Source organism: Ammodytes marinus (genome assembly GCF_949987685.1).
Source record: "Ammodytes marinus genome assembly, chromosome: 4".
NCBI lineage: Eukaryota > Metazoa > Chordata > Actinopteri > Uranoscopiformes > Ammodytidae > Ammodytes > Ammodytes marinus.
The window spans coordinates 21,144,292-21,171,294 of NC_137233.1; the positions used below are offsets into that span (position 1 = coordinate 21,144,292).

At 41.8% G+C, this 27,003-nt stretch overlaps 1 protein-coding gene and 1 long non-coding RNA gene across 2 annotated transcripts in view; one reads left to right on the plus strand and one right to left on the minus strand.

The window, feature by feature from the left end:
- LOC307249728 (receptor-type tyrosine-protein phosphatase gamma-like) overlaps positions 1-27,003 on the plus strand; it is a gene marked incomplete at its 3' end in the record, with an annotated part of 357,685 nt that overhangs the window by 13,597 nt on the left and 317,085 nt on the right. The window lies entirely within an intron of this gene.
- Positions 5,043-6,320, minus strand: LOC307249062. Its single transcript, XR_013844825.1, has 2 exons — positions 6,154-6,320; positions 5,043-5,473 (listed from the first exon to the last, which is right to left on the minus strand). It is a non-coding gene; the product is annotated as an uncharacterized lncRNA (long non-coding RNA).

The window sequence follows — 27,003 nt, forward strand, 5'->3', positions numbered from 1 at the left end:
TATATCAATATGGTACAACATATTTCTGCTACCTGGTGGGTATATTGTTATCTCCATCTCAATGCTTTGGTGGAAGATGTATTTTAAACACAAAAGGAATAAGCTCTTAATTAATACTAAACATGCATTTTTAAAGGGCCAGTGCCCTTGGATTACAAATAAATAATAATGTATTGCTAGTGGCTAATAGATTTGTCGAGATTAAGCAATGTTTTGAGATCTTCACCCCTGAAACATTCCATTCCCTTTAGCTGATGCTTGTATGTGTTGAAAATGGTACACATCCCCAGTTTCATTTCTGCTGAATGCACATCATCATCTGCTCTAAATAGGATATTTAAATGACAGTGTTCATATTTAATCCAACCCTCTCCTGAGGAACACTCTCCATAGTGAGTGCTGTCTTTACACAGGATGGAAGTATAGTGAATGTGATTGGCCATTCTCGGCCCAGCCTCTATTGCACCGGCCTAGAATGTATTTTCTCCTGATCCAACCCTGTGCCAAAGTGCACCACAGGTACCCCAGAGAGAGCCAGGGACACAAAATGACCAAAAAGTGTTCTTGGCATCTCCCGTTGGCACGGACAGTTGACTTTGCTCTAGCTTTGGCTCAACACAGTCAAATGTCAGGGTCTGCAGGGTTCACAGAAAAATAGAAGCCCCTGTCCTGCAAAAAGAGAAGCCACTAGCTCATTATGGATTAATACAATGTCCAGGCAAGATTCAGATTGAATTATTCAAAATGTTCTCCTTCAGTCAGCTGTTTTTTTCATAAACGTCAATACAAGTAGCCTATGCATTGGGCGATTTGTGTTTCTTTGACTGTAGAGAATACAGTAAAGGCTAGCGGTGTAAGCCAGGGATGCCTCAAATACCAGAGAAAAACATCTGAGCTCATTTTCCTTTGGCGAAATTAACTTACAAAACACAAACAATAGTAGATGAATATTATTTAAGTACACATATTTCTTCACCTTTATTGATTGAACGCCTCTCTGGCACATGACCCAAACATAACACTGGACACATAAAATACATACTGGAAGTCCGCCATTGTTGTTTTTACAAGACAAGTTGATCAGTACACAAAGCAAGAATGGCCATGCCCCCGATAGAGTCAATGAATCGTTTCCATCTACCTCACGATTAGCGCCAACATATTTGCATTTTAACTTTTAACATTTGGTTTAGTTTGACTTTATAAAAACCTTATACAACCCTTTTGTTTATGATTTTGCAGAAGCTGAAGCTGTGTTTTTGCCCATAAAGCTGAGCTGTGGCCCTCAGTGCGCTCCCTCTGGATTAGCAGCAAGCATTAACTCACAAGGCTTGTTTTACACTCAATCAGACTAGTGTTGGAAAGCATTCATCCATCAACCCCCCTTCCATCCATTACAACACAGACCCCCGCCCCTCCTCCCCTCTGACTCTCCCACTCCCTGACATTACTTATTTGCACCACTCCCCCCCTCCCCCACCCCCCCCCCCCCCCACACACACACCAATTCCACATAAGCAGCTCCTAAATAAAAGTCAGCGCCTGCACTCCAATCTCATGGTTGCCTGTGATTTGTACCTTGATCAAATATTTACACATGGAGAACCAACCTTTCTCAGCTCGGGTTGTTCACGTCTCGCTTGCGTCGTGCATTGCTCCAAAGAGCCACTTCTACTATGATCTGTTTGATGTCAATGTGGACACAATGATATTGTTGTTGATCAGTGATAACTTAATTTTTCCTAATACAGTAGAAAAGGTTTGGTGGAAAGAAGGATACAAATAAAACAAGACTTCCAATGTCTAAATATTTTCTATAAGAGTCATTGTTACCATAAATATATTTCAGAGGTTAATTAAAATGTGCATGCTTGAAATAAAAGTATGATACAGAACAGACAGCAATGTGACACATGTAACAAAAAAAAGATATTGTAGTGTGTGAGCTATATAAACAAGGTAAAGATTATATAAAAATATCACAACAAACATGCATAAATACATGTTAATACATATAATTTTTTTTAATATACTGTAGGGGAGAACGGGGTAATCTGAACCACTTTTTACATTTGCTCCCCTCTAAGGGAGCTAAAATGGTTTATCACTCAAATTTACACATTTCCCATTAATTCAGGATGTTTCCTAGAAATGGGCATTAGCAGAATTTTTTCAAGACAAAGTGAAAATATGATTGTTTTAAAAAAAGTTGTCATGTGGCTCACTTTACCCCAGCTGTGGGGTAAACTGATCCACTCACTTTTTCCACTCTAAAACTACCATAACAACACATATTGTAACAGTTAGAATCCTGAAAGCTAGCCACACATCCCAGAACTAATGTCAGACTAGTAAAAGAATGATGGGGTTTGGTCAATTAAGCAAAGCAAATTTTCTAAACACTTGAAAGTAACTCTGATGAATACAATATTTTTATTACGAGTCTAGCTACCAAAGCTGGTGTGAATGGGACCCCAATGTAGACGACTAGTCTGATGCAGTTCAATTGCAATCTGAAAGGTGTATACAAAGGTGTAAGAGGGAGTTGTTAAATGTACTGTAGGGGTGAGGTGACTGGCAGTGAAAGTAAGAGGATCCTGGTAGGGCCAGTAGAGATAATGGAAGTGAATGGGGTTAGGGTAAGTGAGAATGTGGCTGGAAACTGAGCATGCATTTGACCCAGGCTGTTTCTTATTGGAACGCATTGAAGAGTAACTGCACCCAGGCAAATAATCTCCCTGCGCTGTCAGCACTACATTGTAGTGCTACATGGGTGGTGAGCTTTTCCATATTGAGTATTTTTTTTACTTTTGATAAAGCTTGGCTAATAGTTGTATTTGCTCCTAGCCTTTTTTCCCATTTAGCTATGCTGAATACATCCTGGATCTGTTTAGGACACATCCATATCCATTACCCATCACATTCTACAACTCTGTCTAATAATAATTATAATACATTTTATTTGAGAGTGCCTTTCAAGTCACCAAGGACACTTTAGAGACTTGATAACATGTGTAAAACCCCAGTGCTGGAGTGGGAAACCAGCAAGGCATTCTTAAATCCTTACACAGTGAGCACTGAGAGGGCCTGGGCTGGTTTCTCTAGCCTGGACATCCCATCTATATCTCCAGTGTAAGGCAGTGGGAAAATAAAAGGCAGTGCATAAAGAAGAGAGAAAATCACTACATGCCAAGAAGTGTTTTGTGTCGCACACACTGAGCGGAGAACAGTGCAAGAGCCCTCCTCATTAAATTCATGCAGTGGCGTTGGTTTTTCCACTTTAATGCTTGGGAGATGCTGGCTTCCTCCGTGGAGAGAGATAGGGGACTTGGGGGGCCAATTTGGCCGGTTCCTGGGGGGAGGGTGCTTTAAACTGAAATGCCCTCTCCTCTTTCTAATCTCTATTAACCTCTCCCTCTCTTCATCTTACATCTCTGTTCCTGCTTCAGGGCTCCTTTACCCCCATGGTGCTCAGCCCTATATTCTCAGCTGTCTTATTTGACTTCATAAGTGTTGTGGTTGTCTCTAAATCTGCAAGTCAATTCTCCCACGGACACCCATGTGAGTTAAAGGTGAGCTGGTGGGGTCTTGCAATTCCTTAAAATCGATGTACTTGTCTTGCTTCAAATTAGCATGAAAATTGACAGGCATTGATGCTGGTACCAAAATAAGCGAACCGCGCTGTACCTTATTTTGGTCTGCCTTTTGTTGGGGGTACCAAGCCGTCCCAATTGGTCCCAAGAGGGTGATTGGTCGACATAATGGTATAGTAGTGAAAGAGATTAAAGGGAAAATTCGCCGATTTTCAACCTTAACTCATCTACCATAATATCCTTTGGGTTGCATTATATCCCCGTGTATTTTTTCAACATCGTCCGTTTCGCGGGGGCCGAGCTTCAAAAATCCATTCACCGGTGACGTTTCTGTGACGTTTCCGTGTCAAGGAAGAGCTCGTGCAGACTACAGACTCTTGGAGCCGAGCTCACCAACCCCCCTCTCTGTGAATCCAGGGGGCGGGCTCTAAAAGCACGTGCGAACCAAAACAAACCGTCTGTCCATGCCCATGGTCCGTGACAGTTTACTTGTATCATTTCCTGCATTGAAAATTGCATCTTTTCACACGGGCACAGACGATATGGATGAGGATACTTTAAAAAGTGTGTTGGCTGACTGGAATGAACCAGCAGGGTATTTAGTTGGGCCAGAGAAGCCTACACTGCTGAAGAAATTCAGCGAGGAAATACAGTAGAGAGGCCGAGGCTGCAGCTGTTTCAGCCTTGGTTAGGGTTAGCCTTGTAAGACAATACAACTGGACCACCATTAGAAACCGAGAGACATTTTCAATATCCCAAAAATAATTTGGAAAAGACAACAAATACCAGCAAGACCGGGAGGGCAGATGATCATTGAGTGAGTAACATTATTTTTTTCTAGCATGTTGTAACGTTATCTTTGTCACATTGTGTTGTCTGAGCCATTGCACTGATGTTGCACTTAGCATGTCTATAGCACTTTTCAGAAGAACCCTTTACAACAGGTCAAATAAAATGACCAGTCTTTTGTTCTTACATTGGCTGCTATTGTTACATTATAGCTTTGTGGAGAGTAACCACTTGTTTTGTGTTTTAATTTCTTTAGACATAATCGACTTGTCACACGTCGGTTCTTGATTGAGTGGGTGCTCCAAAGGGGAGATACTTGGCAAGGGGACCGCATCGTCTTACCTGATTGTGTCATACAGCGCATCAGAGCCAAATATCCATCTCCAAATGGTCACTACAGGCGACAGGCTGAAGAAGACGCTACGTAGAAGCTACGGATGAGCTATGATCAAATATTTTGACCTGTAAATACTGCTGCTAACTATGGACACTGATTGAGATTTAATCATGTGAAAATGTGTCAATTCTCCTTGACTGTATTTACAAATAAAAATAATTTTGTATAAACATGATTGTTTTTTGTCATTGCATAGGTAACCATTTTAATACATAGGTTTGACTTATCAACTAAAAGTGAAATAGTTTCAGAGAATCAAACACTTTATAAGGCATAGATAGAGTTTAATATAACAAGCAAGTAAAACAGTGTGCATTATTCTACACACAACTGTAAAGTATGTACATATACAAATGTAAAAAAGAAAAATAACATTTTCAAAAGCTTTGAGTTTCCAGTGTGTTGGGAAAAACAATTGTAGCATAATGCTTCCTTCGTCAAGTTACTGTTGAAATATTGAGTGATGTTTAGCAGCAGCTTCTTCTGTAGTTGGTTTTGGACATGTTGTGAGGGAGGGCAGGCTGAGGGAGCTGTAGTGATGATGTCAGCACTTTGCAGGCAGCAGTCTCTTCTTCATGTGATGACGAGTTCTACGAGGGATGCTCTGAAGTGGTGCGTGTGTGCGGGATGTAAACAGTCTTCACAACAGAGTGCGTGGTCCTCGGACAATACACCATCTTCCTTTGGACCTCACCTGTAATGACAAATTATGATTGTATCACAAGGCCAGCACTGAAGAGATGACAAAAGAAAAATCAATGTGTTATACTGTAAAGATAATGTTGCTGTTGCAATAAATATATAAAACAGACAAACCACTATGTAACCATAGATAGGTCAGTCAGTTAGTGCACTAACACAATAGTAGTCTTTTGTCTAAGAAGACATCATGTTTATATTAGCAGCCAAGCATACTGTATGCCAGGGTGTGGCTATGCATTTGCATTAGGAAGAGCCAAGACGACACAAGACTAGGGACATCAGTGCTAATCACCCAGTTATCTCCATCAGCATAGCAATTGTTTATGGTTTTGGAAAGCTGATCATTTTAACGACATCGCTAATAACCATGCACATGGAAAACAAACACACAGTCACACACAAACAGTCTTGCAAATGCAACTAAATCTTCCTCAAGGATACACAGAGGGGCCTACTGCCCCCCTCACGAGTTCACTTCTAACTTTAGCTTAGCGGCTAAGGTAACTTGGCTACAGCTACAACCGGTAGACTAATTCCTCCTTGCCCCATCTATCAGCCTTACACCGGGACACAATATTCAACAGCGGTGTGGGCAGCACAGTTATTAATGTAGGGGAAACACTGATACTAACTACAGTAGGCTACTATGCAATTTAGCTCACGTTAGCTTACCTTTATTCGGATTCTTTTTCCCGGGGCTGGGGCTATGCATCACGCCGGTGAATAGGCAACAGGTAGGGCCTAGTATCTTCAGCTTACGCTTACTCCTGCTTCTTTTCTGTTTCCTAAAGTTGGCGCATCTAGGCACATTATAGGACGGCATGTTTTCTTTGTGGTAGTAGTCCAACAGTGAAATAATAGGAAGCGCGCTATTACTGTACTGCTTACACGGGTCAGGTCCGTGCTGTGTTTATGTCACCATGGTAACGCGAGCAGCTCGGAATCTGGGCAGGCTGCAGAGCGTACCCCCCCCGCGCAATGCATCCTGGGGCTTGTAGGAACTGTAAAAACGGCTACGTCAGCCCCGCGTCATCAGTTTAAATCCGAAATCATTGTGCTCTCTGCCAATTCGAATCAATTTTTGGGGGGCTTTTTTCAATAGACTACTAATATACTCGGCCCTGATATACCATTCACATGAAAATGGGCGAATTTTCCCTTTAACTGCCATGTGTCATCACCTCGAAAAACACACAGCTCTTTGTTTACTGCGTCCCGTTCTTCCTCTTAATTGAATTTGTTGGGCAGGCTACATTGTGTCCCGCTGCTATGATGTCACCATAGATATGTAGCTGCTGCAAAGTGAGCTAATTCCTCTTAGCTCACTTACTAACTCACATCAGACACACTGTGTGCTCTTGGGTAGACACATCATCATCATGTTGGTAGAGCATACAGCCCTGCTAGCGGCTATGTACGGCTGGTATGTTCATTATATAAGCTGGCAAAATAAACAGCATAGACAATTATAGGCCCATAGCTTTAGCCAGCATTGTTTCCAAAATCTTGGAGAAAATCCTCCTTAGCAGGTTGGAAAAGTACATTCTTACCACAGATAACCAATTCGGTTTTAAACATAAACATGGTACTGATATGTGTATATTTGCCTTAAAGGAAATTTTAGACCGATATAATAGGTTGAATTCCACTGTCTTTACGTGTTTTATAGATGCTTCCAAGGCATTTGATCGTGTGAATCATCAGAAACTGTTCCTTAAGTTGCATCATAGAGGAGTGCCTAAAGTCATTATTAGAATCTTAGTCTACTGGTACGCTCATCAGTCTTTGCAGGTGAAATGGGGGGATTCTGTGTCAGAACCTTTCTATGTTGGTAACGGTGTACGCCAAGGTGGAATCCTATCTCCTTTTCTTTTTAATGTGTATATGGACGAATTGTCACAGCAGTTGAATGCATGCAATACAGGATGTGTGATTGGCAATAGCCTCATTAATCACCTTATGTATGCAGATGATTGGTAAAAAAATTGGTATTTCCTGATTTCTTTTTATCTGGTACTGCTCTTAAAGTATGTGATGATGTGAAGTATTTAGGCCACCATTTTGTTAATGATTTGTCAGATGATAAAGACATTAAAAGACAGTGTCGTAAGATGTATGGTCAAGCTAATATGCTTGCACGTAAATTTAACATGTGTTCTACTGCTGTAAAGGTTGCGCTATTTAGAGCATTCTGTACCCCGCTATATACTGCCCATTTGTGGCGTGCTTACAGAAAAAGCAATATGAAAAAACTAACTGTGGCGTATAATGACGGAATGCGGATACTTCTCAGAATACCGAGATGGTCTAGTGCCAGTCAAATGTTTGTAAATGTTGGTGTGCCTACCTGTCATGCTTTAATTAGGAATTTGATGTATCGTTTTATATGTAGAGTGACAGCATCACAAAACAGTATTATTCAGGCATTGGCCAAGCCTGGGCTCAGCTCTGTCAGGTTCTCATCCACACTCTGGAGACATTGGAGGGCATCTTTGTATACTGCAAGTGTTGTATGCTGATCTCTTATTTTATTTTTATTTTATTTCTTTTTAATCTGCATGCATTGGTGTGCTTTTTGTTGTTATTTATGTATTGACTCTATTTTTTATACATTGTACTATGGATCTTCATGTGTCCTGAATAAAATCATATATATATATATAGAAAACCTACTGTAATTGCTGGATGGATAAAAGTTAAGGTCCAAAGTTTGTTTTACATTGTTAGCAGGCGGGATGCGGTAAATGCAAGAATTGGCCAGGGGTGAATGAAAAGTCGAGGGGGATGTCAAAGTCCTTAGTATGCATTGGCTGGTATTCCTGAACACAATTGTAGAGATTGCAAAAATGCATCTAGTAGATGTTTTGTAATTTCAAAGCCATTAGGTTTTTCTTCCTAACCAACACACCTACAGTCATTGCCATAGCTACACTGCTAGCGTGGCTAATACAACTGGCCCTTTTAACAATGTGCAGGACACGCAACAATCGCTTTGGCACAGAATACATTGTGAAGCGTCTTGCAAAGAGACTTGACAGAGTTGAGATTGTGACAAAGGAGAGAATATCCACCTGCAGAGCCAGCCAGACAGCTGAGGTGAAGTCAGCCATGAAGCCCTTTTCACTTTCATGGACAGGCCATGGTTGCACTAATGAATGAGTTTGAAGTTTCTGGAATAGAAACTTAAGATTTTTCCAATGATGCGGTCACACTCCAGTTATCAAGGACCTCTCATTCCCTGTAAACCTGTATAACCTCAAATATACACGGTAGAAACAAATGGACCCTGAAAGGTAATCCAACAATGTGTCTGTTAAAAAATCAATCATAGATTTCAGGTTATGATCAAATTAAACAAATGCATTGCTTTGGGAACTTTGGGCATAGAAACGTGGCTTACTGGAACAACCAACTTAGATGACCTTTTATACTTTTGATTAAAATGTACTTTAGTAAGACAATTAAATGTTCAATCTGATTCTAGCAGATACATCCTTTATGCTAGAGGTATCAACAGGGCAGTATACAGCACAAACACTGAAGGGACCAAACATGTAGATTGTGAGATAGTTGTCAAATATGACCTTGATACTTCTTGTATATAGGAAACCAATCACTTGACTGGATTCTACATAATATGTTCGGAAGGATAATAGATTGCTTTCTGCCATTTTATCTGTTAAAGATATATTCAATTGGTGGCATTATAATTGGAAATTGCAATGGAATTTTTGAAAGTTCACTGAATGATATGGTCACTTATTAAGTTGCAGTTTCTGAATGTGAGAATTTCTGTTTGATATCATTATTGCCTGAATATTAAGATCCAAGAGATAATTTGAGGTGGGCCTTTTATAAACTGATCAAAATAAACAATTAACCATTATGTTACCAATTAAGTGGGTGATGAATGCAAAGTTTATCAGGCTGTTTAAGTGCATGGCTGCTAAGGGCACACTCACACAAGGCCCAGTTGCCCCATATAGTTCAAGCACTATTGCGATGCTCTTTCTCGTGCTGCGCTCATCAGCATCTGTACCGTGTCTGAGTACACCTCTCCCAACTGTGCCGGAGCTGAGGACGTGTACCATGCTTGAGTTTGGAACGGAGCACTCCCACTGGTCAAACAAACTAGACTTTAGGGGTCAAACGTACTTGGGCATGGTACAGATGGCCTAGTGTGAGTGTGCCCTAAATATACGATTTCCTGAGCAGGCAGGTTGCTGTTTGGCTCCTGGTTGGCAGATGCTCAACAGCTGGGGTTTACTAATATCACCCCAGGGTGCAAAGGTTTCCACTCTTAGCTCTCTCAGCCTCTGCCACTCTCTGTACTTCTCAGTGTAGCTTTCTATCATGCATTACCGTCTATTCTTTGATCCTTTTAAGGAATAATATCCTCCTTTTTTTAAACTTCCCTTTCACTTTATCTTCTCCTCCTCACTTTTTTGGTTCCAAATCTCTGTTCTGAGACAGTTTGCCCTAACTAGAGTCAGGACAAAAGAGGGAGAGGGCTTTTCAGTGCTGGATTGTGCGAAGCCTTTGCCCATTCCTCAGCGCTAGACAAGCCCTCGTGTTTCACCTGAAACGCCTCTGGATTTACGCTGTGAACTGCAGCCATCTTTCTTCCGTTAATCACCTCGGGGCTGGGCGCTCGGGCTCGCCACGTCCCCCAGGCCGATGGATAACCCGCGGGGGAAATGGAATGGAAAGCAGCCAAGCCTGACGCTCCTGAGGCACTTTCTAGGTACCACACTGTGACATAGAGAGAGAGAGAGAGAGAGAGAGAGAGAGAGAGAGAGAGAGAGAGAGAGAGAGAGAGAGAGAGAGAGAGAGAATTGGACAGCAAAGCAATTCAGTTTGTGTGTATGTGTGTGTAAAAGAGGCCAGACAACAGCGTTTGCCACTAATTCAATGTATGTGGTAATCTGTTCCTTTTTCTAAAGGTTTGTTATAAATGTTGTTTCTGTATTCTGAAACCTGTTGGTCGACATGTGTTTCATTTGAATTTGGATTTTAGACTTACAGACGGTCCATTCTCAGTTCTGTTGTTGATACACAGCTCCAACTATACACTTGTTTTAATGTTAAGAAATTCATTGTTTAGTATATAAAAGGAAAAACAGCACATATGCACATATAAGGTCAAGGGACCCAAAGGTATTCAATACTTAATTATAGGAAGCAGATACAAAAACACATCTAATAAACAAAGAAGATCATTTACCTAAGTGATTAATTAACTGATTGGTCCTTTTATTAATTGTGGCCTGCATGCTTGAGGCCTGTGGCTACATTAGCAGCTAATCAGCAATCAAGTTGCATCATGGGAAATGTAGGTAGTGTCTTCTTTTTTGAACTGTCCATTGAGGATGACAGTTTAATAAGAAGTGTATTATGAAGTTGGTGGAGAGCTCTTTTACAGATATTGATATGAAACTTGCATGTAATTAATTAACACCAAACCAATGGACAGACAGACATGAGGGCATTCAGGAGAGAGGGGGGCCCCCGGGGGATCCTGGCTGTTGATTGGTTACCCATCCTTGGTTCCACCCCAACAGTTAGCCTGTAACACCAGTCAAATACCCTGAGAAGCAATCATGCAAAAAATGTAGAAGAGTTAGACGGTGTTAACAGTCTGACACTGACATACAGCAGCAAACCCATCATTAATCCTGTTTTTGTCTGTTGATGTTGCTTTAAGTTCAGCGCTTGTAATGATGTCAGCAGAATCTGGCTAATCGCTGCTAATGGACAGTGTTTTGGACCAGGCATTAATGTGTTGCGGCAATTTGGGTTTGTTTTTTTCCAAACAGGGCATTACCACACACATTTTTTCCCCAGATGGTTACTGATCATTTTAATGAGAGACAGGCAGAGAAAGAGGGTTTGCCCTAACTGCTTATTAGCATGCGTTCACTCGCACTGAAAACTCATCTTTACAGACTACCCCATGGCTTTAATATATATAAATATATGCAGTACGCACGTGTGTGTGTGTGTGTGTGTGTTTGTGTGTGTGTGTGTGTGTGTGTGTGTGTGTGTGTGTGTATGTAAGGTGAAAGGTTTTCTGTTTCTTGGATAGCTTACAACAGACAGAATTCAAATAAGAATGGTAGAGAGTATGATATATCTACTCTGGTGCAAAGTGACATCATTTTAATGTTCATTCAGCTTTAACATTAAAGCTCATTGACTCATCAGCGTCAGAATGTTCATTTAATCAGTGACCTAATCAGAGCATGTAATCCAATTCACTACTACAGAGTGGCTTAGAGACTAGCGAATGGAGGGAGGGATGGATGAATGGATGGAAGAATGGATGGATGGATGGATAGAAAGAAAGAAAGCCAGTAGGAATGACGACATCATCTGGAATGACTGCATCGATCAGCATTAGCTTTAAACACATGGCAAGTGAGTTCCAAGGTTTGGCTGAATTGTATGAAAAGGCCCTATAGCACCCGAAAGTGATGGTGGGTTATAACACACACACACACACACACGTGCACGTGTCTTGGTGTCTTTCTCCGCAGCCTCTATGTAGTCGTGTGTCTTGTCGGGCTGTGTGTAATTGTCTGTGCCCTCATGCCTGCGGCCATGTTTTGGGCCCTGGCCAGTGAAAAAAAAAAAAAAAAAAACTCTCAGGCTAGTGTCACTCCAAAGCCCACTGCTGTGACATGATGTTGACAGGCGCTAAGTCTAGCCAACCAAAAGCTAAAATCTAATTACCATTAAACCCGGGGAGTCGCGCTATGGCCAACAACATCATTTCTTAGGCCTATTATTCAAAATTAGCACACACACACACACACACACACACACACATTTTGCCTTTGCTTGCAGGCTTTTTTGCAGTCACACATCTCCCCTGTCCTTGCCACCAGTTTTCACACTCCTCCTCACTTTGTTTGGAGGTGGAAATTGAAATTGGTTGGTGCAAGGGTGATGCGTGTTGTGTCATTCTAAATGGGAGTTTTCTTACATCCTGTCTGCTAATGCTACATTGAGTCACAAGTGTAGGAAGTGATGACACGGTTTGTCCATTATGAAATGTGTGTGTGGGACTTTGATCCCATCTTGTTTGGAGCTGTATGGTGGCTGCGTGGGGATGATGCATTACTTATTGTACTCAGAATGGCGGCAGGGATGTACACACACACACACACACACACACACACATACGCACGCACACACATTTTTTGGTTGCAAGCTAAGGGTTTTAAGTTGCACTGTACAGTAGATGTCTGGTAACACAATATCATAATGTGTTTCCCTCTTGCCAAATGTGCTGGCAGCTCAGTGGTAAAACAAGACAGTGAACTTTGCAGCAATGAAGCCCTGGACACACCACACATATTTTTCCGGGCAAGAAAATGGATAGCGCTTCTGGACAGGGGAACATCTGTGTCGAATAGTGTTTCAGAGTCATCAGAATTTGCTATAACCTGCATCCTATTTCAATGTTTTAGTGTAACATTTCTAACGGCGACCCATTGACAGGTTGGGGGTTTCAGTATTCGTTCCACAGACCAATTTAACAGTGAGGCCTTTCAAAACATCAGCGGGCAGGGAGGAAGAATGTGCCATTTGGGTCACTGTTGGGCACTCGTTATCAATTAGTCTGCCAAGTATTGCATTGATTAATCATTTACTCTAAAATGTGTCACCGTTTATAAAGCTGGAACCAGAAAAAAAGATCTGATATCGGTGCCCTACATGTCTCAGCTGTGCCTGATTCAGCGTCCAAACACGCACAGTCATGCACGCACGCACACACACACACACACACACACACACACACACACACACACACACACACACACACACACACACACACACACACAGAGAGTTGTCACATACCAATATGTTATATATATATAAACAAATATCCATCACACATGATAATAATGGAAGCTACAATCTCACTCTGAGGTGATTGTGAAACATTGTGCTGCTTTTCACTTAAAATGTTGAAGCCTCATCATTAATAGATTCACACTTTCTCTTCAGTGCCTAGGTAATTCAATACTTGTCTTCAAACTCATGGAGACAGTGCACAACATGCACTGCTAGCAGCAAACACCCTATAACCGCGCCTGTATGAGCTACAGAACACTGCACTGTATGAATAATGAAGAAAATTAAAGACAAGATTCAGCACTATGTAAGCTGGTCACATGTCTCTGTGCATCACAGTTCACATGCATCGAGAAAAATGACAAAACACAGTGTTAATGCTCAGAACAAAGTGTTGTGGATAGTAACATGACAATCAGATTACCAATGAAGCTTAGCCAAAGTTATATCAGTAACACTGACTAATTGCATTCTCACTATCATTACAATGTATCTCTCTCTCCCTCCCTCTGTCTATTTTGCTTCCATAATATGTCTTCTTTCATACTAGTATAAATCAAAAGGTCAACATTGAACATTGAGGTGTTTATTTGATTAAACCTTGTCTGTTTGCGACTGCGTAATTATCCAAAACCATCTTTAACGACCATTTGACACTATGTTTCCCCCAATTACTCTATACCAAAACTGTCAACTTTTAAAAGCACTGACATTAACTATAATCTTTCCAAATTCAGCAGGTAAGAAGGATTTGTTCATATGTTAAGTTTGTTCTTACATACTTACAGACATAATGAAAAAAGGCTGTATCCCAAATATGTTCTTTAAAAACATTGGACATTAATATGTCTATTAAAATGCAATAAAGATTTTAACTCTGGCTTCATCCAACATCTATATTTTTGTTTTTTGCAGCGATGCGAATGTGCACATAATTAATTAGATATTGCCTAAGTTCAATGTTCAATCAAACATTTCTTGTAATACAAACAAAATAAAGAATTGTGTGATAGTGTAAGTCATTAACTGGCAAAGTCTCATGATGATATCTATAAGTTAAACATTTTACCATTCACCTGCAGTGTCTCTCCTGAACATATTATATTTCTATTCTTTATGAAGTACTACTCCCTGCTCTGATATACACCCTGTATTATTGTCTGAGGCAAGTACAGCCCTCTGTCCTTGACCTTTTTCGATTTTCTTTTTTCCCTGTGTTAATCCTGTCATTTCGTGGCAGTTTGATTTCCTTTTTTCTTGTTTCTTATTTAGAGGATTAAGTTCCAGGACTTTGCCTCCATGTTATGTGGTACACACACACACACACACACACACACACACACACACACACACACACACACACACACACACACACACACACACACACACACACACACACACACACACACACACACATGCAACAGCACAAGAAAAATTCCAAGGCTCAGATTTTAGGCATTGATAGACACACTCCCTTTTTTTGGCACTTCCTAGGATTATGTGCTTTCATAAAAATGTCTACTCCCCCCCCCTAATCCTGAGCTATACCCCAGTGCACATTGGGAGCAGCCCGACACGCTTATCACCTGAAACACACCTTTAAACTGGGTTTGTGTTGGCCCCTCTATTGTATCTTAATCTTTTTTTCCCCCTTTAAATGCGTCTCTGTTATAACGCTCATCCCTTGTGATTGATGGTGGGCTTAAAAGAAGGGTGACTTACTCTTCCACATTGGGGTCCGTTTGAAAGTGTGTGTGTTTTGATGGACTTGTGTGGGTCTGGGAGTGAGTGGGGGGCTCACATGTGTGTGCGTGAAATCATCTATGTGATGGTAGACCTAGGCATGGGTTTGAGCTTCCATTGCAGCGGATCAAAGGCATGGTACGTTCATTCACACTCCAGACTCCAGGAGATCCAGGGGAGTGAGTGAGGCTGGCTGCCTTATCGGGTTGACCCAACCCCCGGCCTGCCATAGAGCGGACCCGTCTCTCTCTCTCTCTCTCTCTCTCTCTCTCTCTCTCTGATGTGTGGGCCTGGAGCCAGGCTGAGCTATCCTGATGCTGGAGCCAACTGGTGACTGCTGATACACGGAAAGACCTTCACCTGGGACAGATTGAGAGTTTAGAGTCGTGTCAAAACTCCACCATGAAAAACCTCACACACACTGCAAGAAATGCGAAAAGACACATTTCAATGTGCCTTGTGTACAATTCACCGACTTACTAAATGTATTAGTTTCACAAGATTTTTACTTTACTTTTTCAGACCAAAAATGTGTTTCAACAAGGCTCATTATTTTAGTATTTTAAACTTATCAAGTCATTCTCTCATGAACTGTTATTCATGAACTCCTCATAACAGAGCCATGACTGTAAGCTCGTTGTCAGGCAAATAAAGGCCATTATTCTGTTAAAAATGGTTCTACATCTTTATTTTTTAACAAACTAAATTAAATACATTTTTAAGGTTCGATTTCATTTGAAACATTTTATAGACCCAATCCCTGTGAGCAAGCAGCTGTAGTAAGTTATTTGCTACAATACAATAGCTTTTTTCTTCTCGAGTCTTTATTGCTAATTTGATTGCGCTGCTCACTGCCGAGGACAGATGTCAGGCTACTTATATCATTAAATCTCCTCCCTTTAGTTTGACCTTGATAGGAGCAGAGAATAAGATGAAAAACCAGAGGGGATTGAATGCTGGATCTTTAAAAACACCTAGGTCACATCTGCACTCATTCTCTTCCTCATAGAAAAAAACTAAAAAAACTAAACAAAGGATAACATTCAGCGGTAAGTGACAGGGAGGGAGGGGGGCGCAGGCTAGCACGAAGCAGGCTAAAGTTAATGGATGTGAATTGTATTAAATGGGGCTTTGTGCAGAACATTAGCAGTTAGGTCAGAGCGGCTATTGTAGCGTGAGTCAATCCCTCCAATTCTAATCGCTCTAATTAGGCCTCATCAGTGTTAGCCAGCACATCTAGCACACATCAAAGGAGGGGAAAAAACTGGCCCGCTCCAAGGTGGACAACAGTTCTCTGCTTGTTTATTAGGGCTGATTACGGAACCTCAATAACTTTCTGTGGAACGGCTGTTACAATAAATCCAATACATACTGTATAGAATTGCCAACATTACGAAGCTTTTAACCTCCATGAACCTGATTGACACACTTCTCCTCATCCTTCTCTCCTCCCTCACAGTAACCTTCATCCCTTGCTCTCTTCACTTCCATCTCCCTCTGTCGTTCTTGCTCACCATCTGCTACATCAACACATCAACACACCCCTATTAGCTTGAAGCATACAGGATTGATATTGGTCTCCTAACATACCTATAGCCCCGAGCCTCGTTTCCACTGAGTGGCACAGTTACGTTTCCACTGTCAAAAGTTGGAAAGGGTACCAACATAAACGAGCCGAACTGGACCTATTTTTGTCACCCACTTGTTGGGGTACCAAGCAAGTAGGACCTGAGCCACATGACCTCCTCTCCACCATGGAGACCAGACATCCACAGATGAGCATTCAGTCAGATACTGTAGGAGAGACAGACAACATGCTCACTATAGGGACAGAGAAACAAGAAGAAAGGCTGGAGGATGTAGCCTGGAAATCCAGACCCACATCTAGAACGATATAGGGTCTGGCCACGATCAATACACTTTCCAAATTCAAGGGGTGGCACCTAGCCTGGCTCCGCCCGCCTACCTACATCCGGCCACATTTAATTTTCCCCTCAGTAGTCAGTCTGGTGATGGGGCGTATTAGTGGGATCCTGCTCGAACAGATTTCTGTGTCCAAACAGCGAACAGAGCGAGTGGCTGAGAACGATGACGTCAAAGTCGCGCTCCAGTTTCAGTTGAATGCTGCATTCCTTTATACTCGGAAGAAGGAGATTTCTGACTTGGTAGTTCCGAGTTCCGACCTGTCTGTGTTCCAGTGCATCTGCTCGCGAAAGTAAGGACGCCGACAACCTTTCTCGTCCAAATAACTAAACATTAGGCTCTAAAGGTGCGAACACACTGCACATCGCCGCGCGGCGAGTTTACATAGAAAGTCAATGTATTTCGAGCGCCACCGCGCGAATCGGCGGCCGGCGGCGAGCGGATCACGCGGCGCGGCCAGGGGCGGCGCGGCGCGAATGCTGCGGCCGCCGCAGAAGTTGAAAATATTTAACTTTTCGCCGCCGGCCGCGCCGCGATAGCCAATCAGCGTTGAGCTCCTCCCGACATCACTCGGGTGAGTCTGCTGAGCTACAAGACACGTGAAACCTGGCTGGCGCTGCAGTCGGGAAAGGAGGGATGAAGGGAAAAAAGAAGGAACAGACAGAGAGACAGAGAGAGAGAGAGAGAGAGAGAAAGTTCCAACACATCGATAAAATGTATGACAGCAGTTTAATGAGACACCTTTTAGTAAAAGGAGCGAGGAATAGACTCACATTATAGAAGAGAGAAGGAGAGAAAGCCAGGGAAGATGTAGCCTACTGCAGATGAGTGAATATGCAGAGACAATAAAAACTAAATACGACAACTGACACTTCCAAACATTTCCCTAAACATCTGAAAATCTGTTTGGGTTTTCTCTACATGTTGATATGCCGGTGTGAATGTGTAGCCTATATGCACGGCCATGGATACATATGTGCGTGTGTGTGTGTGTGTGGGCGGGTTGTGTGTGTATGTGTGTGTGGGCGCATGTGTGGGTGTGTTTACGAAGCTTGGGTGGCAGGGAGAAATGTGTGAGAGGTGCAGTGAGACCAATACAAGGGCCGATGGCAGAGATGATGAAGGCAGAATAGCCTACTTCAGAGACGCTCCCAACAAAAACAAATAAGTGAGGATGACGACGATGATGAGAGAGATGTAAATAGCGGGAAGAAACTGGGCGTGCACATTCAATGAGTCATCGGGCGGCGGCCGGCGGCGGACACAAATGAGCCAAAATGATCACGCGGCGCGGAACCTGCGATTCGCGCGGCCAACCGCCGCGCCGCGCTGTGCAGTGTGTTCGCACCTTAACAAGTTACCGTTGCCAGGTACCGGTAGATCCATAGACCACAATATGTAGTGAAGTCGGAAATTTCCGAGTTCCCTGTCCAACTGGAACGCACCGCCAGAAGCCGGCTCATGACACACGTGACGACCAAACATTATGCGATTGGTTGGCTAATCCAGAGTGGCACTGGGCAGATTCAATAGTTTTAAACTTCAACAGACACCCGCCTCCAAGTGAGTGAACGTTTTCCAATTACAGCACTTCCAGACCTTCTGTACAAATGAAATGAAGTACGATGGTCTGGTTGGACCAGGCTAGGTGGCACCTACGCCTGCATTTCAAATACCACTTCACGCAATTGGATAGCACTACGACCAATCAGAGAAATTCTTCTTTCTTGTTAATTAAAGATTTGAGTGCCGTCTTCCAGCGCATGCCCAGCAATGTTGTCATCCGGTTACGTCATAACTTCTGGAATAAGGACCCTCAGCCGCAGCAGAGAGAGAGAGAGACCATGGAGAATGTATAGTGGCGCTTTCCCACTACATGATACCGGCTCTGGGGCCTCATTTATCAAACTTTGCGTAGGATTTGCGTTAGAAGGTTGCTTTCGTAGGATTTAGGGCAGTGCGTGCGAAAGATATTTTCCGATTTATGAAGCAGTGCGCACTCACGTCCTACGCCTATTTCCCTTTATAAATCACAATCAACTCTAAATGTGGCGCAGCCTTTGCGGGCTTCACGTACCGCCCATATTTACCCATACATAGTCATCGACACGCCCGAATGAATATCATTTACTGAGTGCATGAAGGCGGTAGTGGCAATCGCCGACTGAAAGGGAAATGGAAAAATAATCTCCACACGGTGTGGATCACTGCGGTCACCCCGAAGTAGCCGTTGGAGAAGTGGCGAACAGGGAAAATATAGTTTGGTGGCAGTGTGAGCGTAAAGGCGATAGAGTGCAGCCTGTGGCGATCTCTGTGAACGCTGTGGCCGAAATAAAAAGAAGTGATCCGACATAAAAGTGGACGCAAACAAGTGCATATCCTCACTCACACAACAGTGTTTGTGCCACGAGCGGGGGGCACTGAGACCCCCTATGAGATACAGATTCGGAGAATTCATCCAGGGGCAGTGACGGGCGGCGGAGGGTTAATAATAAACTTCACAGTCCCTTTCAAAACACAATTGCGACGTGCTTAAACACAAAGAAAAACACATAAATAAAACGGACTAAAAGCCGTGAAAAAAATCACAGTAGCCTATGTGATGTACAGTAGGCTTATCATTAGTGTATGAAAAGGTGCACTCCTGTCTGCCTGACTGAGGCATCGAGAACAGCGTCAGTGTAAAAGTAATAGGCTGTATTCCACCTCAATATTATCAGAATTAATTCCACAACATGCAGATAGGTTATTCTTTAATAACTGCAGAGTTTATTCGAACGTTGCTATTTTGTTTTTATTTGCACTCATATGTCTCCGTTTGTAGGCTATTTAAGATCCTAATTCGTTTTGTTTTTGTTGGTATCACTCCATGGAAAAATCGGTCGAGGCATATTAATTGTAAGAATGGCTTTATCCGTTTTGCAAAGGAACTCCCGATGTATGACATGCATGCATGGCTTAATACGATTAATTTTACACAGACACATTCGTTCTCGTACTTCATTCATCTGCCGACTGGAGTCGCCAGTTCTCCTTTCTCCACTTTTTGTCCGTACGCATGGGTTATATTGTGCGTGGAACACCGCACTTCTTCCCGTCAAGTATACTTTTGATAAATCGCAAATGTTGCTTAGTGAGCCACGTACGCACTCTATTGTGCGTACGCACCGTTGATAAATGAGGCCCCTGGTCTGCTCTACTCTGCTGGCTTTTGGTACTGGGTCCTTTTCTGGATGTGGTTTTCCATTACAACATACTGTAGTACCCATGATGGCACCGCCTCTGTGTAGCTGGTCGTCATAGAAAGGTTAGCGGCTAACGTTAGAAGCTAATGCAACATTTTTGTGAAGGATAGGGCCCAGTCCACTGATGACGCTCTTACCAATCAGTGGTGGAGAGAGAGAGAGAGAGAGAGAGAGAGAGAGAGAGAGAGAGAGAGAGAGAGAGAGAGAGAGACATGCACACAGCTTGGGAGCTTGAAGGACACAAAACAACAGAGGGAGACAGATTCAGTGGTTTTCTGAAAGTTTAAAACAGTCTGGCTGGCAGGTGAGACATGGGCAATAGTACTAGACCGAGGAAGAAAACAACACTGTTCGATCCAAGCACATGTTGTACCAGGCCAGGGACAAGACAAGGAGCTGGTTATCTTTAAGTAATTAGACTAGGACAAACTACTCACACATTATGGGAAGGAACATAAAAAAGCATTCCCTCATGTATTCAATAATCATGTATTTAATCATTCTATTGACCAAACGTGAAATCAAATTGTTCATGAGAATATTTAACTAGGGGGTTTGATTTACAAATGACAATGACTTGCTGGTTTCAGTTTGCTGCTTCTCTGTCTTTCATTTTGTTTCATGGACAAAAATGATAATTTTGAAATGATGCATTTATCAACAATAAATAATTAAGTTGCATGAAGAGGAGTTGCAAGAATATCCTGCCCCAATTTTTGTAAAGAAATGTACCACTTATACTTATAGCTCTGAGTGCACAGTAACTTACTGAATACTGAGTTAAAGCCCCTTAAATAGCCTACATTTGTCATGTTGCATTTGTGATCTTGTGTATGGTTAGAACAGGAGATGCTAAAGTTGAGGTGAATAGAGGAGAGTGGAAAAGCACCAGGGTGTTTGCAGTGGGCTATACAGAGTGTGTTTAGCTCGACAGGCCTAGTGATGTCACTGCTGCCATTGTGTGTGTGTGTGTGTGTGTGTGTGTGTGTGTGTGTGTGTGTGTGTGTGTGTGTGTGTGTGTGTGTGTGTGTGTGTGTGTGTGTGTGTGTGTGTGTGTGTGTGTGTGTGTGTGTGTGTGTGTGTGTGTGTGTGTGTGTGCATGTGTTTGTGTGCCTGCCTGTGTGAGGAATGCTAATGCAGGGACTTGTGATCCCATGTGGACCGAGAAGGCAGTGTTATTTTGATGCAACTGGCAAAGCAGCTAGTCTGAGCTGTGCTTACAGAGCAAGGAAAGACAGACAGACGGACCAGAGAGGCAGAGAGGGGAATAGATTGGTAAAGAGCCAGTGTGCAATTAGCATAATACACAACATGTATACATACATACTGTATGTGTTTAGAGTAATAGTATGGATTCTATCTTTCCAGCATATAAAATGTATCCACAAGTAGCTCCATGACAGTAAAAACATGAATAAAGTAAGAGAAGAGAACAATGACCATCCTTTCATATCTTAACCATACTATACATATAACTTCAAAAACAGAAATGTTATTATGTTTTTAATTTTTTTTCCACATTTAACCCCAGGAATGTTAACAGCTTGTTAGGGACAACATGATAATTCAGTGCTGTGCTATCATATTTCGGTCATTTACATACACACACAAACACAAAAAACACGTAATTTTTCCTTTGAAGACAAACTTTAACTATGCAGAATGCCTACCATTCGACTGAGTGTATTTTTTTAACCTACCGGCATTAACTCGAAAATCATAACAACACAACCTTTAGAAACTACTTATTAGCAATTCAACATAATTCCTGATTATTTTAGTAAGCTGGACAATACTAAAGATAATTTGCATTGCAGTAGGTTTACATACTTGAAACATACAGTATAGGCTATTGCTGCATTCATGGCACATGGGATGTTTACCATCTACAATCATTGCACTTTGCATTCCCAATATAGCACTATATTACATTTAGTCTTAACTATAGCTTGATCAATGGACGTTCATATAATGTTGTTTCCATCTGTGTGTAGGGAATAATTGAGGTAGAGGAAATGAGCCCCCCAAACACATTCTCATAGTCGGTTCACCTTTTTAGTCAATTAATTCTAGATCAGAACACCTTGTAGTTCATTATCACTCTCCTCCCACGCTGTTTAAATTGGCTTTCATGTTTAAAAAATGCGTACTTGGTTAATTTAACTAATTGTTACATAACTTCAACCAGTCAGTGTACTAAATCATTAATGCTGTTGCTATGGTTACCTAGTGTCTAAAGGCACCTCACACAATCCCTGAAAGACCAATTTAAAAAAGTGAGATAAAGGGTGGAATCATTTCGTATCACGTCTCCCATGTATAATTTGGAATTAAGTTTTCATATTGATTTATTGCTATTCACAGTTCACATGGATGGTGAAGTGTCATACAAAAAGAGAGAACCTATTTATTTAGTGTTAAAGTGTATGACATTCAATGTTGATAAGATGAGGCTTCATAGTAATTATGTTGGTGGTCACTTTCTTCTGATCCATCACCTCACCAAAAGTCAGTGAGTGCAATGCCACTAATGGTAATCCTTCATAGTTTTTTACTGGTACGGCACTAAAAATTATGTCGATTTTTGCTCCATTAATGATTGATGGGTGATGATAGACAGTAAACAGGAAGGAAGTGATTCAGTGTGGCAGAATGCAGGATCTGACCTGCTGGAACTGTGTGTGTGTATATATATAGACGATGGGATGATTTTATTTTTGCTCATATCATATAATATTGGTGCGGTACAGAGTGAGGGACAGAGTTAGAGCTTGTAGAAGGGGATGAAATAGGATTTGGTGGCCAGTTGCCAGCTGATGATAACCCAGTCCAAATGGATTGGTAATGGCTATTCATCGGGGTGGCAAGCCGGCTCGGCTACTCTGACACTAATATGAATGCAGATTGAAATGTGGCCCAGGGACTTTGGCTGGGAGGTAATAGCATGAAGTCAATGTTTGTGTGCACATGTTGAGCTACAGCTGCTGTGGGGGTCGCAAAAGGCCGATACTTCCACTGATGTGTTTGTTTTGCAGTCGCGGATAAACAGCATTTATTTTTTTGCAGTTTTCTAGATGTAGCCTATGTGACTGCCTTTCCAAGGGAAAAAAAATTAAAAAGGAAATGGATAAAAGAGGATCATACCATTGTCAAACCACATGATCGGATTTTTTAACGCATACGAACATACAAGTCAATAGTGCAAAAAAAGTATAAATGTATATATTGTTTATTAAAGCTTACATTTATTTCAGTGAGTGTATTTATTATATGATGAACCATTTGTCATATTGGTATTTGGACTGAGTCAACTGCTTTCATTGTTTATGGCTTTTTTTCAATTAACCTCCTTTAGAAAATCATATAAAGCACAGTGCCAGCAGTTTTGCAGGACATATATACTGTACATGTTATCTATATGTTTATGCTTGTGTGTTAATTCCTTATGTGTGAATATTCATATGCATGAACGCAGACACCTGCATTCCCTGCTTAGTGCTCAGTGTTTGCTAAACTTACAATCTATTAACAACACACACAACCTTAGCTTTCAACTGCTTGTTAAAGGTGGGGCCAGGGCCGTCGTATAGGGGGTAAAGGTTATGACGATTATAAGGGCCCACAGCCAGCTAGGGCCCACACAGCCCCCAGTAGAACCCTCAAGTTGAGAAGGAGGCCAGGAGTAGGATATGAGCAGCAGAGCAGGGGCCCAGGACTTCAAAAACTTTTTTTCTAAGAATGGTGAGAGTAAAACTACAGAGGGAGGCTGAAACAATTAGCCTACTACTTGTTCATTGATAACATTACCTTTGACGGGGCGCAGACTGAATCCTACGTTAGCTGTCATCTGGCCGCGCTACACTCTGATCAAGTCGCCAGTTCATTAAAAAAAAAAGAAAAAAAAAGTCGCCAGTTCATTGTAGACCAGGGGTCGGCAACCCGCGGCTCTGGAGCCACATGCGGCTCTTTGGCGCTGCCCTGGTGGCTCCCTGGAGCTTTTTCAAAAATGTTTGAAAATGGAAAAAGATGGGGGAGGGAAATATAATTTTTGTTTTAATATGGTTTCTGTAGGAGGACAAACATGACACAAACATTCTTAACGTTTTCCAATGCTTTAAAAATGTGTAGAATAAATATTAAATATCAACATTTCTGTCACCCTAGATTTGCGTCATAGCCTGCGATACACGTTTCTATCAGCAGGGCGGGATGCCAGGCAGGTGGCTGTCGTAAACAAATCGGCGGCTGTGTGATGGGCCAGTTGTCAAATAACAAAAAGAGTAATGTGGAAAGACATTTCCAGGGAAGGCATGCTACATTTGCAGCCGAGTACCCAGTTGGGAGTGAGAGAAAAAGTGCGATTGAATTACTTCTGGAGAAATTATAGGAGCGCAAAAATAGATTTAAGAAGTGGATTGCATCTCCAAACTCCACTACTGCTGCAAGTTTTGTTGCAACCCGGGAGATAATAAAGCGTGGAAAACCGTTCACAGATGGTGACTACATGAAGGAGTCGTTCATCAACATATCAGAACACCTATTTGCAGATTTCAAAAACAAAACCGAGATAATACAGAAAATCAAAGACATGCCTCTCTCCGCTAAGACAGTGAAGGAAAGGGCCATTAAAATGGCAGGCAACATCACCGATCAGCAAATCAAGGACATTAATTCAGCGCCAGCATACTCAATTGCCTGTGATGAGTCCTGTGATGTGATCGATATTGAACAGACTGCGCTTTTATGCAGGTACGTGAACTCCGATGGGCCGCAAGAAGAAATGATCCAATTAATACCACTGAAAGGCACTGACTTGCTTGGCATTTGCACAGAAATCAAACTAAACTGTCTTAATTTGATTTTATATACTTTACCTTTTCAAAAGGCTGCTGTTTTATTTTTATAAATGCAGGCTGCGTTTTATTACACTCCGTTTGTTGCCCAGATAAGGGGCACGTTATGCACGTTCCATTTTGTTGTTGTTTTCGAATCCTCAAAATAAAAACGACATAAAAAATCTGATTTCTTTATTGCATTTCTTTAATTTCATCAAAGCAATGAAACATCATTCATTACTATTGTAATGAAGTTAAACTTGAGGCGGCATCGTACAACATACAACAGAGTAGTCACGTGGTGCGTCATTCTCTAGGATGCGCTGCGGGGAAAAAAACATTTAATTGTGAAGGCTCATAATGTATTTGTAGCCAACTTAGTAATTTTGATAGTAGGCTAATATAGCTAATATAGATACATACAGCATGTGTTGCCTTCATTATAAGGCTTATGTAAGGCTTTTAATTTTTTGCGGCTCCAGACATATTTGTTTTTTGTTTTTTTGGTCCAATATGGCTCTTTCAACATTTTGGGTTGCCGACCCCTGTTGTAGACCAACGGTTCCTACAGTAACTATAACTGAACGTTACTACTACAGTGACTATGTGTTTCACACATATTACTGTCTGACAGTGCTCCAGTAGCCTATGCGCCCATTCAGAGGCTGCATTGAATTGTATTATGACGCATTCAACTTCTACTCGGTAATTATTAGCATCTGACGATGGTCAGTTACGTTCAGGGCCGTCTGACTGCGGACAGGCTTGGGGGGCCCAAGGCAGAGGGGGGCTGCACCAAAAAAAATTATAACGTATTTTTTGTATTTTTTTTTTTTTTAACTGGCTCAATATAGGCCCCTGATCTTTGAAGGCCCAGAAAAATGTTATTTAGGAAGAAAAAAACGGATATCAGGGGCCTTTCATTCGTCAGTAAATTTTTGTTATTTTTTAAATAACATTGTTCGGGGCTACGAAGATCAGGGGACTATATTGGGCCATTAAAAAATACAAACAAAGGGAAAAAAATTCCCGAGGCTGACTGGATTTTTTAAACATGTACATTTCTTCTTTCTGCTTTTTGGTCATTCTGTGTCTATTAATTATTCCAGAAAATAGTACTAAATAGCTTACATAGGAAACAGTTGATTTAGCCTTAGTTTTCTTCTCAAAGTGCACCAGATTGATGAATTTTACTTTAACATTAAAAAAAAATTCTTCCGGGGGAGCATTCCCCCGGACACCCCTTGAAGGTCCAGGGTCCACGACACAGTCTCCCAAATTCCTGTGAGAAACACTGTGTGTGTGCATGGTTATTAAGAGTCATTAGACCAGGGGTTGTGTTCAAGTACGCGTAATGATTTGGTCATTCATCAATAGAAACATTGTGTTGTTATCTGGCTCAGAGAGGGACCAGTCACTCATACGTTTTGGACTATAGAGAAACATAGCTTTTACATGTTTGTATTGTAAGACCGCCTCTCAGAGGGCCCATCAGGACTTCCTGTATAGGGGCCCAGAATTTGGTGCAACGCCCCTGGGTGGGGCTAAGTGATTCCCGAGAATGTTTGTTGACATAATGACTTTTTGCTTCTTGTCCGTACTGTGAGTGCGCTGCAGAAAAAGCTGGTGTTAATACACAGCTTTGGCTCTATAAACAGGCATGTTTACATGGTAGGGCCCCTTTTTTTTTACATCCCCTTTGTATAAATACCAGTTTACAGGGCCTAGGCTGTGTATTTACAAAGTTTTTTTTATTTCAGCGCACTCAAATGACAGATTGTGAGGAGATATTCTCTGATTTGACGAAAGGGGGATGTTTTGTCAACATACTTTCTCCAGAATCGCTTGCCCCACCTCTAATGCCCAGAGTGTATGTTCCATAGTTGGTGTGTACACTGTGGCACATGGTGAGGAAG